Source organism: Diadema setosum, unplaced genomic scaffold, assembly GCF_964275005.1.
Source record: "Diadema setosum unplaced genomic scaffold, eeDiaSeto1 scaffold_67, whole genome shotgun sequence".
In the NCBI taxonomy this organism is placed as follows: Eukaryota; Metazoa; Echinodermata; class Echinoidea; order Diadematoida; family Diadematidae; genus Diadema; species Diadema setosum.
The window spans coordinates 76708-89379 of NW_027307693.1; the positions used below are offsets into that span (position 1 = coordinate 76708).

General features: G+C 39.1%; 2 long non-coding RNA genes across 2 annotated transcripts; both read left to right on the top strand.

The window, feature by feature from the left end:
* The first annotated feature begins 282 nt into the window (after positions 1 to 282).
* Positions 283 to 4657, top strand: LOC140245933 (uncharacterized). The gene is made up of 3 exons (XR_011902401.1): positions 283 to 471; positions 1613 to 1772; positions 2582 to 4657. It is a non-coding gene; the product is annotated as an uncharacterized lncRNA (long non-coding RNA).
* A 3683-nt stretch (positions 4658 to 8340) lies between these two features.
* Positions 8341 to 11886, top strand: LOC140245931 (uncharacterized). Its single transcript, XR_011902400.1, has 3 exons — positions 8341 to 8632; positions 9783 to 9942; positions 10224 to 11886. It is a non-coding gene; the product is annotated as an uncharacterized lncRNA (long non-coding RNA).
* The last annotated feature ends 786 nt before the right edge of the window (positions 11887 to 12672 follow it).

Below are 12672 nucleotides of genomic sequence, written 5' to 3' on the forward strand. Positions count from 1 at the left end.
GTCTCCCAGACGCGTAAACAGCCTCGTTACCAAGACACCAGATCGAAATACGCGTTGTTCGCGCGCGATTGGTCAACTGCGCGCGCGCGCCGGAGACCCTTGTTTACAAGCCATCTACGTGTTATACTATGGGGATTGCTGCATAACAGCAGCGGCCGCCGCGGTGTGTGTAGTGCTAGTGTAGGCTTACCGCATGCAACACACGTATCGTGACTGCTGTTCAGTACGGAAATGTGACATTTTTCCGCTTTGTTAGACTGTTTTTTAGCAAGTTGAGGTAGAAATTGGAAGCCTAAAAATCAACACACAAGAGGAAAAGAAGGTCACATTTATCATCATGCAATTTCGAAGAAGGATCAAGCTGAAATCACGGCATCAAGGAGTACCTGTTCACTGTCGATTCTGCTGGTACTGTTGTGCGTGTTGTGCGTACACCTGATCACGGCAATCGCGAATCTTGAGCTGATTACGGTAGGTTTTGTGCTTTTCAAACGTCGTATTTCCGTAAATTTGTTGATGTAAAAATGATGTCAAATCAATTACAGCTCCTTTGCTTACTTATCATCCTTCATGAGTATGTAAGTTACCTCAACTATACGCAATTCCCCCACAATGATCGATTTGTTGTGTCAGTAATCTAATAACAGCAAATTGTGCCTGTAGCATGTTAGTCTGTACGAAGGAACAGCTGATCACGGCGATCGTGAATCTTGAGCTGATTACGATAGGTTATGTGCTTTTAAAACTTTGTTTTTCAGTAAATGTGTGGGTGTAAAAATTTATTCCAAACCCATAATGGCTCCTTGACTTATTTTTTTTTCTTTTCTGGGTACTTAGAATTGCCTCAGCTAAACGCAATTCCCCCACAACGATCGATTTGTTGTAACACTCACACTGTCACAGCACAAATTGTGGCTGTTTTCTACATGTACTTCACTCAACATTCCCCGCTTGTACAGTTGCAGAAAATAATGAACGAACTTTCCTTGCATGTTTGTCCATATTTTCTTTCAAGGTAGGGCCTACCTGTAAACGCAAGCTTATTTTGAGCCTATGATTAGAACAAGAAGCGAATTTTTCCTCACATTTATCGTAATATTGGTATTTAGTGTGGTTTTAACAGGTGGTACTGTACGTCGTGTGAGTATTCCAATCTGGAAAAGTTGTCAATCCTAGCGTGAATTATCAATCATATCAAGCAAACTATATGTACGTAGCTGTAACATCAGCTTTCGTTCTCGAAGTGTTCAAATTAACATTAACTTGTCTATGGTGTCTACACATTGCAATGTGTACTTTGTAGACACCGTAGACAAGTTAATGTACAAGGTAGGCAACCTACTAGAAATTATCTGTATACACTGTGTCGAATGTAGTCACGACAATTACACAAGAAAGAACAATAAATAGACTCGTATATTTGAAGTTTTGATATTCTATAAATTTAGCACTTTCAATAGCAGGGATGACTGACACCTACAAAATATTTATTGCATAGAATTTCTACTTCATAATTTTACACACCTCAGTTTTATTGCTGTGGATTATCACTATTGTGATGCATTGTAATTACATGTATTGTCTTTCTCGTCAAAATCTATGGTTAATGCAGGTGGCCGATGCGAGAAGAGGTCCAGGGGTCCATCATGCTGTCCGCTTCCTGTTTCGTTGTAGGGGCCCACTCTAAGTGTACATGCACATCTTCCTGGGTGAAGTCTGGTGTGAAGTCCTGTGATGTCGAGCTTCTTCCAACTTCTGTCTCCAACATGAAGGTACGACTACATGTACTGTTTAAGGTGATTTTATGATTGTGTAGAGATATTTTTTAAGCTGTATGGTAGGGGTACCACCTATCGGCAGGGTACCTTCCCATCGGCACCCTGCATATCATGGCTGTTTACGTATAGAACGAAAAGGTTCACGCGGGATTAAGTGTCATTAGCTATAAAGACAATAAAAACGAAGAAACGATAATCAAAGTCAAAAACAAACTAACAAACCAAGCGAAAAATTACACATCCGCTCAGCAACGACGCATGGCTGTGAAATTTACGTGTATTACCTATGCCGTGAAATTCACGTGTACTATTACCTATGCTGTGAAATTCACGTGTATTACCTATGGAGGGGAGGGGTGCCGATCGCAAGGTACCCTTTTTAACTGCGCGAAGAAAACAGAACGCACGCACTAAAATTGCGCTATCTTAAAACGGAGATTCATAACGAGATGGTCACGACATTCAAAATTGCAGTATTTATGGCGTATTTGAGGTAAGAATTAGGCAAATTTGTGTTATATTTTTAGGATAAACAAGCTACAGATCCTTAGGGTGACAATAAGTGGTACCCCCAACCCTACATTTTTTTTTCTTACATTCAAAGTCTCAGAAAGAGCTCACGCAGATATTGGTCAAAGTAGACAAAATGTTGACTGGTTCATTTTGCTGTTTAAGTGAGATGCGAAATATCTCATAAATTTGATTTTTTTTTTTTTCCAGTGGATACATGATTACAGCTGTATGTGGCATTTTTAATGTAAATAATGACACTGACATGGTGATAAATACTCTAATCTTTGCAGGTACACCTAAGTCTCCTCGACGAGAGAATCCTGTGGCTCTTCGCTGGAAAAGTACGGCATCTCTCGAGGTTCCACGGCAACAATGAGCACACTACCAGGCAGCTTGCATGGCATCTTGAGACGTTTTGGGGAAGCTTAGAACCGCAGTCCTAATCTCAGGAACAGGATTCCAAGCATTATGAGCTGATTTCAGGAATTATGGGTTGTAGTTGTTGCATAGTGGACTCCCATTGTCTATAACAAAGTCCTCGGGACCAGCAGTATTTCTAAACAATGAAATAACATAGGGAAGATAATGTTGCGGCCTGAATTTTAATTTTGCTTTACTGGAATTTCGTTATAATACAAATAGGAGTGCACTGTAATTTTTTCTTCTTCTATCTTTTCTTTTTTTGTCTCCCTCAAGTGTACTCCTTACTGGTCAATGTTCCTAATGCCAGTGATTGCCATTTGAATAGCATCATATACCTTGACCTTCACTCTCAATATTCAATCAGCGATTGTCCTTTGATATAAAAAGGCACGCAACATTTTGGTTTGGTAGATTTCCTGTATTCTTGTGTGAGGCTGTCATTTCTTGTTTCATCACTGCTCCCATGTAACAGACATGACTGTAGTTGCTTTGTCGGTTATTCATTTCCCATCATCATTCAACAAGAACTTTGTGCACTGGCAGATCCCGAGGGGTGTGCACCAGGCACGCACCCCCATTTCATTTTTTGTTAAAACAAAAGAAATAAGAAAAAATGGGGGATGGACATGTGCGCCCCCTTTCAATTTGTAAAGGTGCATCACCTTCATGAAAGTACTGAATGTGCATCATGCAGTGAGCCTGTTTCAAAATCGAACAGCGATGTAATCATTCTCTGTGTTGAATTTATTAGCTGAAAACTATTGATACTTTCCAGTATACACAACAGTACAGCACAGATTTTTTTAATTTCTGTGTAAATCCTTGGTTTTCTATGATTTATTTCATTAAAAGTACAATTGTACATTTATAATGTGACATAACATTGGTCGTCCACATGACAATTCTTTAAAAAAAGTTATTTGTGATATGCTGTTTTTAGCATATTTTCCTTTCGTGTTTTATGCACGCCGAGTCACAGTGGTAAACATGTTATCGCGCACTTAGCAAGAGTACGCGTACTTGTAACAAAGGTTCGCGCACTCAGCTTGGCCATGCATCCAGTAAAAACTGATGCATGGCTGGCCATGCATCCAGTAAAAACGGTAAGCACAGGTATGCATGCCCGTTTACGGCAAGCCAAAAGGAAATACATCCAGTAATTTTGTCATCGGGTAACACGATAGAAAAATGGGTTTTTGACAAGAAAATTACCCATTCTATAAATCAGATGACGCATATGTCTTTTCGTGCGTCAGTCTGAATATAGTGTGCATGCGGTAACTATGGAATTTAGCCTAAACCCACTCGGCTTCGCCTCGTGGGTTAAGCATTCCATAGTTACCTTATGCACACAATTCCGACTGACGCACTCAGACCTTTGCGTCATTTATATATTGTTTTTTATTGTTTTAAATTGTCTCTATTGTACCGGTATTTTAATACACTCTGGAAACTGAGAAGTATGCAGGTTACTGGCTGGTTTTGCCACTTGGAATGCAATTTAGCAACATGTACACTTTGTAGGACTATTTACATGAACAACACTAAGTGTATGGTGTCCAGCTAATCATGGGGGGGGGGGGGGTCCCGTTGTAATTTTTTTGGGGGACATACTGTATTTCAAGATTCGTTTGCATGAAAATTTACAAAAATTTGGTAATTTGGGCTAAAATATTTATAGGAAAAAGGATTACTTTCCCCCTGTATAAAATGAACTAGCCCAACAGAATTTTGTTCTAAATTCAATGGCTATGGTTTAGACCGATAAGATGCCTGATCTTATCAAGGACCTGTTAAGCGGATCTTGTTTGGAGTTTCCCTCTGTGTAGATTCAGCGTTTCTACTACCTCCTGGTTACAGTAAAGTCATGTACACTGTGCTGGAAAAAATTGAAGAGTGTGACTGGATTCTAATAAATAGTACTATGTTCCAATATGCTGGTATTTGATGTGTTTCAAGGTGTATTTTTTAATATGGGCATTCACATGCATGTACAGTATGTGTATGTAAGTTATGTACAGGTGGATGATAAAATTTGTGCATGTAAACATCCTAGAGTGCCAGTTGATTATGCTTTGCATAATAGTGCTGTTATTTGATACGTTTGACAGTGAATGTGTTTGTGCCCGTGCATGTGCGCGCATGTGTGTGTTGGTACATGTGTGTGTTTGTGTATTCATCTCTTACTGATTATTGTAAGGGGCGAGTGGTGAAAATATGTGACCCTGCACCACAAAACGAACAAAAAGTCGGCAGACATGAATTTTCAGGGGCAGATTCTGAAAGAGCAGACTCTTAAGCTTTAAAATGATGTTTAACTCAATACAAATGGACCTTCCTAACCCATCTAAATAATGAAAAGAACGTACAGTGCTGTACACACTCTGGAAAAGTATTTACTGAGAAAAAGGGGCTTCAAAGTTTAGGGTCTATTCAAGCTCCGTGCAATGAATGGAACAAAAAACAGGAAGCAAAACTCCCTAGCAACCACTATGAAGGGATTATCGGATTAGGCTGAAATTTTGCACAGTAGTTAAGGACATGCTGTTAATGGCTGGTACCAACTTTCAGTACAAGGGCATTTTCCTTTCAAAAGTTATCAGTGCAGAGAGATTCCTCTGGTCAGCGGGATCGAGACTGCGCAACCCCTCGTTCAATGCCCGAGCCACCCGGGCGTCACTGAAGGCAGAGTTCGCTGCCGCAGTTCTCCAGCCCGCACCCGGCGGCGGCGGTCCACGGCACTGCGGCCGATAGTTCGGGAAAACGACCGACATCGCTACTCAGATTGTGTCTAATTACACGTAGATTAAGAGATGACTTACGTGCAATATAATCTAAATTAGTAATATCAACGGAAATGCTAGGGTTAGGGCACGATCTATCAAAACAAGATGTCAAAAATCCAGGTACACTAGCTAAAAGTATGTAACATGTATTATGTGTATATAATGCGTTAGTTCGGTGTGGTGCGGAAATGAAGATGGCGGACAAAAGACAAAAGTACAATTTTTCTTCACGGTCAAAACTCCTCAAATTCCAAGTTGTGAATGTAAATTTGTCGTTATAATAACTTTTTAATGGTAAATTATTTATTTAAAGTCATTTAAAACTGCTAAATGCATTGATATTGTAATTATTATAACATCAATCTACTATATGTTAAACTGGCAACATTACATTTCGCACGCCAGCTGATCCTTGCAAGGCGAGCTCGGAAGGCAGCCAATCAGCACTCAAAATAGCGAAAGCCCTAGCAACGGCATTTCATTTTCGCCAGCATTAACTAGCTAAGAAAGCAGCTTTTGCTTAAGTTATGGTCTTCTAATATGTTGAATGTCGTAAAAAACAAAAATGGAGAAAACGAAGGTCAAAGTTCAGCACTCACTTCAAACATAAGACACATATTCTGCATTGCAATCACCCATTAACTCCTTGACAACGCTATCAGCCAAACATCCAATGAAGCTAAAATTTGGTACAAACAGTCTTTACACATGAAACAAGGTCATCACAAAAGAAGAATCAGATTCAATGATATTCAATGGTGTTATTACGCAATTAAAAACAATGAAATACAAAGAAAATAACACGTGTTATCGAAGGCATAACACTAAGACTCCTGTCATTAATGACGAGACTACACTGTGCACCTTCTACAATGGTTTTTGTTTTGTTGTTTTTTTTTGCAAATCAGTGATTTCTTCACACTCTGAATACATTTTTGCAGTTGTTTCATACATCATACAATATGTTTTATAATGTTTGTAATAATAAATTTGGGCTGTTGTGCCCCTCTTTGATGTAATCACGTAACGAAGTAACCAAGTCTTTGGGAGCAGAGCGCCATCTGCGGCGAAAGTTGTGCCATGGTGATTTTTCTTGAATTTTTCTAACCCTTACCTAATTAGGGTTAAAAATTTTCAACTTTTTCTTGGGAGATAGAAATTTTCTTTTTTAATATAGTGTAGAACAAGTCTTAAGGCTTATTTTAGATGAAAAAAAAAATCATTACGTGTACGAAAAAGGATTTTATCAGTGATGCAAGAAGAGCCTAATTTGGAAAAATTAAAAGACGCAACACCACTTTTGTCCAAAAAATTGCCATATTTTCGTTAAAAATAGTCCGTTTGAGCTAATTTTTGGATATGTTATAGAAAATGGTATGGGCTTTCTGCCCAGCATTGTTTTAAATTTTTTTCTCTGAAAATAAAATGTGCTATTTTCAGCCCTAGAACAGGCACCTTATACTTTTATCCTGCGTACAACCAACTGCATTTTTTGGTTAGGATTGAACATTGAACTTTGACCTGCAGGGGCTGCAGGTCAAAGGTCATGGGGTTAAGTACTAGCTAAATAAGGTACAATTCAAAAACCCTAACTAAGTTGAGTTGGAACCGTAACCATGGTAACCAAATAAAGGACCCCCGGGTACCTATAATATTTTGGAAACGCCCTATATTTCTCGTCTGCAGAAAAATTTCACAAAAAATGGTATAGGATCGATCGGTTATAATTAAATCATATATTATATCAATTTCAGCTCAAAAAAGTAAGAAATAAGAAAGTAATAACGATTTTTCTAAGAAAATAGTAGGGTTAGCAAAAAAGACCTCTGCGTACCCCAAAAGGGACCGTTTGGTCCCTCATCTGAGTTTGCGCTTCAGGTACTCAAAGGTCTATTTTGGGGGACTTAAAAGTCCTTTTTGGGGGATGGTCTTTTTTGGGGTACCTAAAGGTCTTTTTGTAAAAAGACCTTTAGGTACCCCAAAAAAGACCATCCCCCCAAAAGGACTTTTAAGTCCCCCAAAATAGACCTTTGAGTACCTGAAAAAAAGAGACCTTTAGGTACCCCAAAAAAGACCTCTGCGTACCCCAAAAAGGACCATTTGATCCCTCATCTGAGTTTGCGCTTCAGGTACTCAAAGGTCTATTTTGGGGGACTTAAAAGTCCTTTTTGGGGGATGGTCTTTTTTGGGGTACCTAAAGGTCTTTTTTTGTAAAAAGACCTTTAGGTACCCCAAAAAAGACCTCTGCGTACCCCAAAAGGGACCGTTAGGTCCCTCATCTGAGTTTGCGCTTCAGGTACTCAAAGGTCTATTTTGGGGGACTTAAAAGTCCTTTTTGGGGGATGGTCTTTTTTGGGGTACCTAAAGGTCTTTTTGTAAAAAAAAAAAAAAAAAAGACCTTTAGGTTCTCAGGGACCAACTTGACATTTTGGTATCATGTTGTACGGGAAATGTTCTAGTTTCTGATGATATCAACAATATTTCGAAATACAATCTACAAAATGTGAAATTTTGAAGAGAAAGGTGGGATGTCAGTCTCAAAAGTTGACAAAAATCTTACGTCTGAAGACCAAATCCCCTTCGTTTACGTCGAAAATGACTGTTCTTTTGGCTATCGTGTCTAAGAAATTCTGCGTTGAACCCTAGTACCCACATTTGTCTCCCAGACGCGTAAACAGCCTCGTTACCAAGACACCAGATCGAAATACGCGTTGTTCGCGCGCGATTGGTCAACTGCGCGCGCGCGCCGGAGACCCTTGTTTACAAGCCATCTACGTGTTATACTATGGGGATTGCTGCATCGCAGCGGCCGCGGTGTACGTGTGTATTTGTAGTGCTAGTGTAGGCTTACCGCATGCAACACACGTATCGTGACTGCTGTTCAGTACGGAAATGTGACATTTTTCCGCTTTGTTAGACTGTTTTTTAGCAAGTTGAGGTAGAAATTAGAAGCCTTAAAATCAACACACAAGAGGAAAAGAAGGTCACATTTATCATCATGCAATTTCGAAGAAGGATCAAGCTGAAATCACGGCATCAAGGAGTACCTGTTCACTGTCGATTCTGCTGGTACTGTTGTGCGTGTTGTGCGTACACCTGATCACGGCAATCGCGAATCTTGAGCTGATTACGGTAGGTTTTGTGCTTTTCAAACGTCGTATTTCCGTAAATTTGTTGATGTAAAACTGATGTCAAATCAATTACAGCTCCTTGGCTTACTTATCATCCTTCATGAGTATGTAAGTTACCTCAACTATACGCAATTCCCCCACAATGATCGATTTGTTGTGTCAGTAATCTAATAACAGCAAATTGTGCCTGTAGCATGTTAGTCTGTACGAAGGAACAGCTGATGATCACGGCGATCGTGAATCTTGAGCTGATTACATACGATAGGTTATGTGCTTTTAAAACTTTGTTTTTCAGTAAATTTGTGGGTGTAAAAATTTATTCCAAACCCATAATGGCTCCTTGACTTATTTTTTTCTTTTCTGGGTACTTAGAATTGCCTCAGCTAAACGCAATTCCCCCACAACGATCGAGTTGTTGTAACACTCGGTTCACACTGTCACAGCACAAATTGTGGCTGTTTTCTACATGTACTTCACTCAACATTCCCCGCTTGTACAGTTGCAGAAAATAATGAACGAACTTTCCTTGCATGTTTGTCCATATTTTTTTTTTCAAGGTAGGCCTAGGGCCTACCTAGCTGTAAACGCAAGCTTATTTTAAACCTGTGATTAGAACAAGAAGCGAATTTTTCCTCACATTTATCGGTATTTAGTGTGGTTTCAACAGGTGGTACTGTACGTCGTGTGAGTATTCCAATCTGGAAAAGTTGTCAATCCTAGCGTGAATTATCAATCATATCAAGCAAACTATATGTACGTAGCTGTAACATCAGCTTTCGTTCTCGAAGTGTTCAAATTAACATTAACTTGTCTATGGTGTCTACCAAGTACACATTGCAATGTGTACTTTGTAGACACCGTAGACAAGTTAATGTACAAGGTACTAGAAATTATCTGTATGTACACTGTGTCTGTATGTAGTCACGACAATTACACAAGAAAGAACAATAAATAGACTTGTATATTTGAAGTTTTGATATTCTATAAATTTAGCAGGGATGACTGACACCTACAAAATATTTATTGCATAGAATTTCTACTTCATAATTTTACACACCTCAGTTTTATTGCTGTGGATTATAACTATTGTGATACATTGTAATTACATGTAGGTCTATTGTCTTTCTCGTCAAAATCTATGGTTAATGCAGGTGGCTGATGCGAGAAGAGGTCCACGGGTCCATCATGCTGTCCGCTTCCTTTTTGGTTGTAGGGGCCCACTCTAAGTGTACATGCACATCTTCCTGGGTGAATTCTGGTGTGAAGTCCTGTGATGTCAAGCTTCTTCCAACTTCTGTCTCCAACATGAAGGTACGACTACATGTACTGTTTAAGGTGATTTTATGATTGTGTAGAGATATTTTTTAAGCTGTATGGTAGGGGTACCATTCAAAGTCTCAGAAAGAGCTCACTCAGATATTGGTCAAAGTAGACAAAATGTTGACTGGTTCATTTTGCTGTTTAAGTGAGATGCGAAATATCTTATAAATTTGATTTTTTTTTTTCCAGTGATTACATGATTACAGCTGTATGTGGCATTTTTAATGTAAATAATGACACTGACATGGTGATAAATACTCTAATATTTGCAGGTACACCTAAGTCTCCTCGACGAGAGAATCCCGTGGCTCTTCGCTGGAAAAGTACGGCATCTCTCGAGGTTCCACGGCAACAATGAGCACACTACCAGGCAGCTTGCATGGCATCTTGAGACGTTTTGGGGAAGCTTAGAACCGCAGTCCTAATCTCAGGAACAGGATTCCAAGCATTATGAGCTGATTTCAGGGATTATGGGTTGTAGTTGTTGCATAGTGGACTCCCATTGTCTATAACACAGTCCTCGGGACCAGCAGTATTTCTAAACAATGAAATAACATAGGGAAGATAATGTTGCGGCCTGAATTTTAATTTTGCTTTACTGGAATTTCGTTATAATACAAATAGGAGTGCACTGTAATTTTTTCTTCTTCTATCTTTTCTTTTTTTGTCTCCTTCAGGTGTACTCCTTACTGGTCAATGTTCCTAATGCCAGTGATTGCCATTTGAATAGCATCATATACCTTGACCTTCACTCTCAATATTCAATCAGCGATTGTCCTTTGATATAAAAAGGCACACAACATTTTGGTTTGGTAGATTTCCTGTATTCTTGTGTGAGGCTGTCATTTCTCGTTTCATCACTGCTCCCATGTAACAGATATGACTGTAGTTGCTTTGTCGGTTATTCATTTCCCATCATCATTCAACAAGAACTTTGTGCACTGGCAGATCACGAGGGGTGTGCACCAGGCACGCACCCCCATTTCATTTTTTGTTAAAACAAAAGAAATAAGAAAAAATGGGGGATGGACATGTGCGCCCCCTTTCAATTTGTAAAGGTGCATCACCTTCATGAAAGTACTGGATGTGCATTATGCAGTGAGCCTGTTTCAAAATCGAACAGCGATGTAATCATTCTCTGTGTTGAATTTATTAGCTGAAAACTATTGATACTTTCCAGTATACACAACAGTACAGCACAGATTTTTTTAATTTCTGTGTAAATCCTTGGTTTTCTATGATTTATTTCATTAGAAGTACAATTGTACATTTATAATGTGACATAACATTGGTCGTCCCCATCACAATTCTTTAAAAAAGTTAATTGTGATATGCTGTTTTTAGCATATTTTCCTTTTGTGTAACACGATACAAAAATGGGTTTTTGACAAGAAAATTGACAGAACTTAGGACAAAAGAGATTCCCAACATCCTCTACAAAATTCCTCATTTCTCTTTGACCACTGAAGCAAATCGAATGGGGTTTCCTGTAAGATGTGGGCAATGAGTTATAGTTTCATACCCTGAATTTGTATTTAGTTGGATTCACTATTTTTAAAGATATCATTGCGGAGGGTCCCGTTGTAATTTTTTTTTGGGGACATACTGTATTTCAAGATGCGTTTGCATGAAAATTTAAAAAAAATTGGTAATTTGAGCTAAAACATTTATAGGAAAAAGGATTACTTTCCCCCTGTATAAAATGAACTAGCCCAACACAATTTCGTTCTAAATCTAATGGCTATGGTTTAGACCGATAAGATGCCTGATCTTATCAAGGACCTGTTGAGCGGATCTTGTTTGGAGTTTCCCTCTGTGTAGATTCAGCGTTTCTACTACCTCCTGGTTACAGTAAAGTCATGTACACTGTGCTGGAAAAAATTGAAGAGTGTGACTGGATTCTAATAAATAGTACTATGTTCCAATATGCTGGTATTTGATGTGTTTCAAGGTGTATTTTTTAATATGGGCATTCACATGCATGTACAGTATGTGTATGTAAGTTATGTACAGGTGGATGATAAAATTTGTGCATGTAAACATCCTAGAGTGCCAGTTGATTATGTTTTGCATAATAGTGCTGTTATTTGATACGTTTGACAGTGAATGTGTTTGTGCCCGTGCATGTGCGCGCATGTGTGTGTTTGTGTATTCATCTCTTACTGATTATTGTTAGGGGTAAGTGGTGAAAATATGTGACCCTGCACCACAAAACGAACAAACAGTTGGCAGACATGAATTTTCAGGGGCAGATTCTGAAAGAGCAGACTCTAAGCTTTAAAATGATGTATAACTCAATACAAATGGACCTTCCTAACCCATCTAAATTATGAAAAGAAAGTACAGTGCTGTACACACTCTGGAAAAGTATTTACTGAGAAAAAGGGGCTTCAAGGTTTAGGGTCTATTCAAGCTCCGTGCAATGAATGGAACAAAAAACAGGAAGCAAAACTCCCTAGCAACCACTATGAAGGGACTATCGGATTAGGCTGAAATTTTGCACAGTAATTAAGGACATGTGTTAATGGCTGGTACCAACTTTCAGTACAAGGGCATTTTCCTTTCAAAAGTTATCAGTGCAGAGAGATTCCTCTGGTCAGCGGGATCGAGGCTGCGCAACCCCTCGTTCAATGCCCGAGCCACCCGGGCGTCACTCAAGGCAGATAGTTCGGGAAAAACGACCGGCATCGCTACTCAGATTGTGTCTAATTACACGTAGAT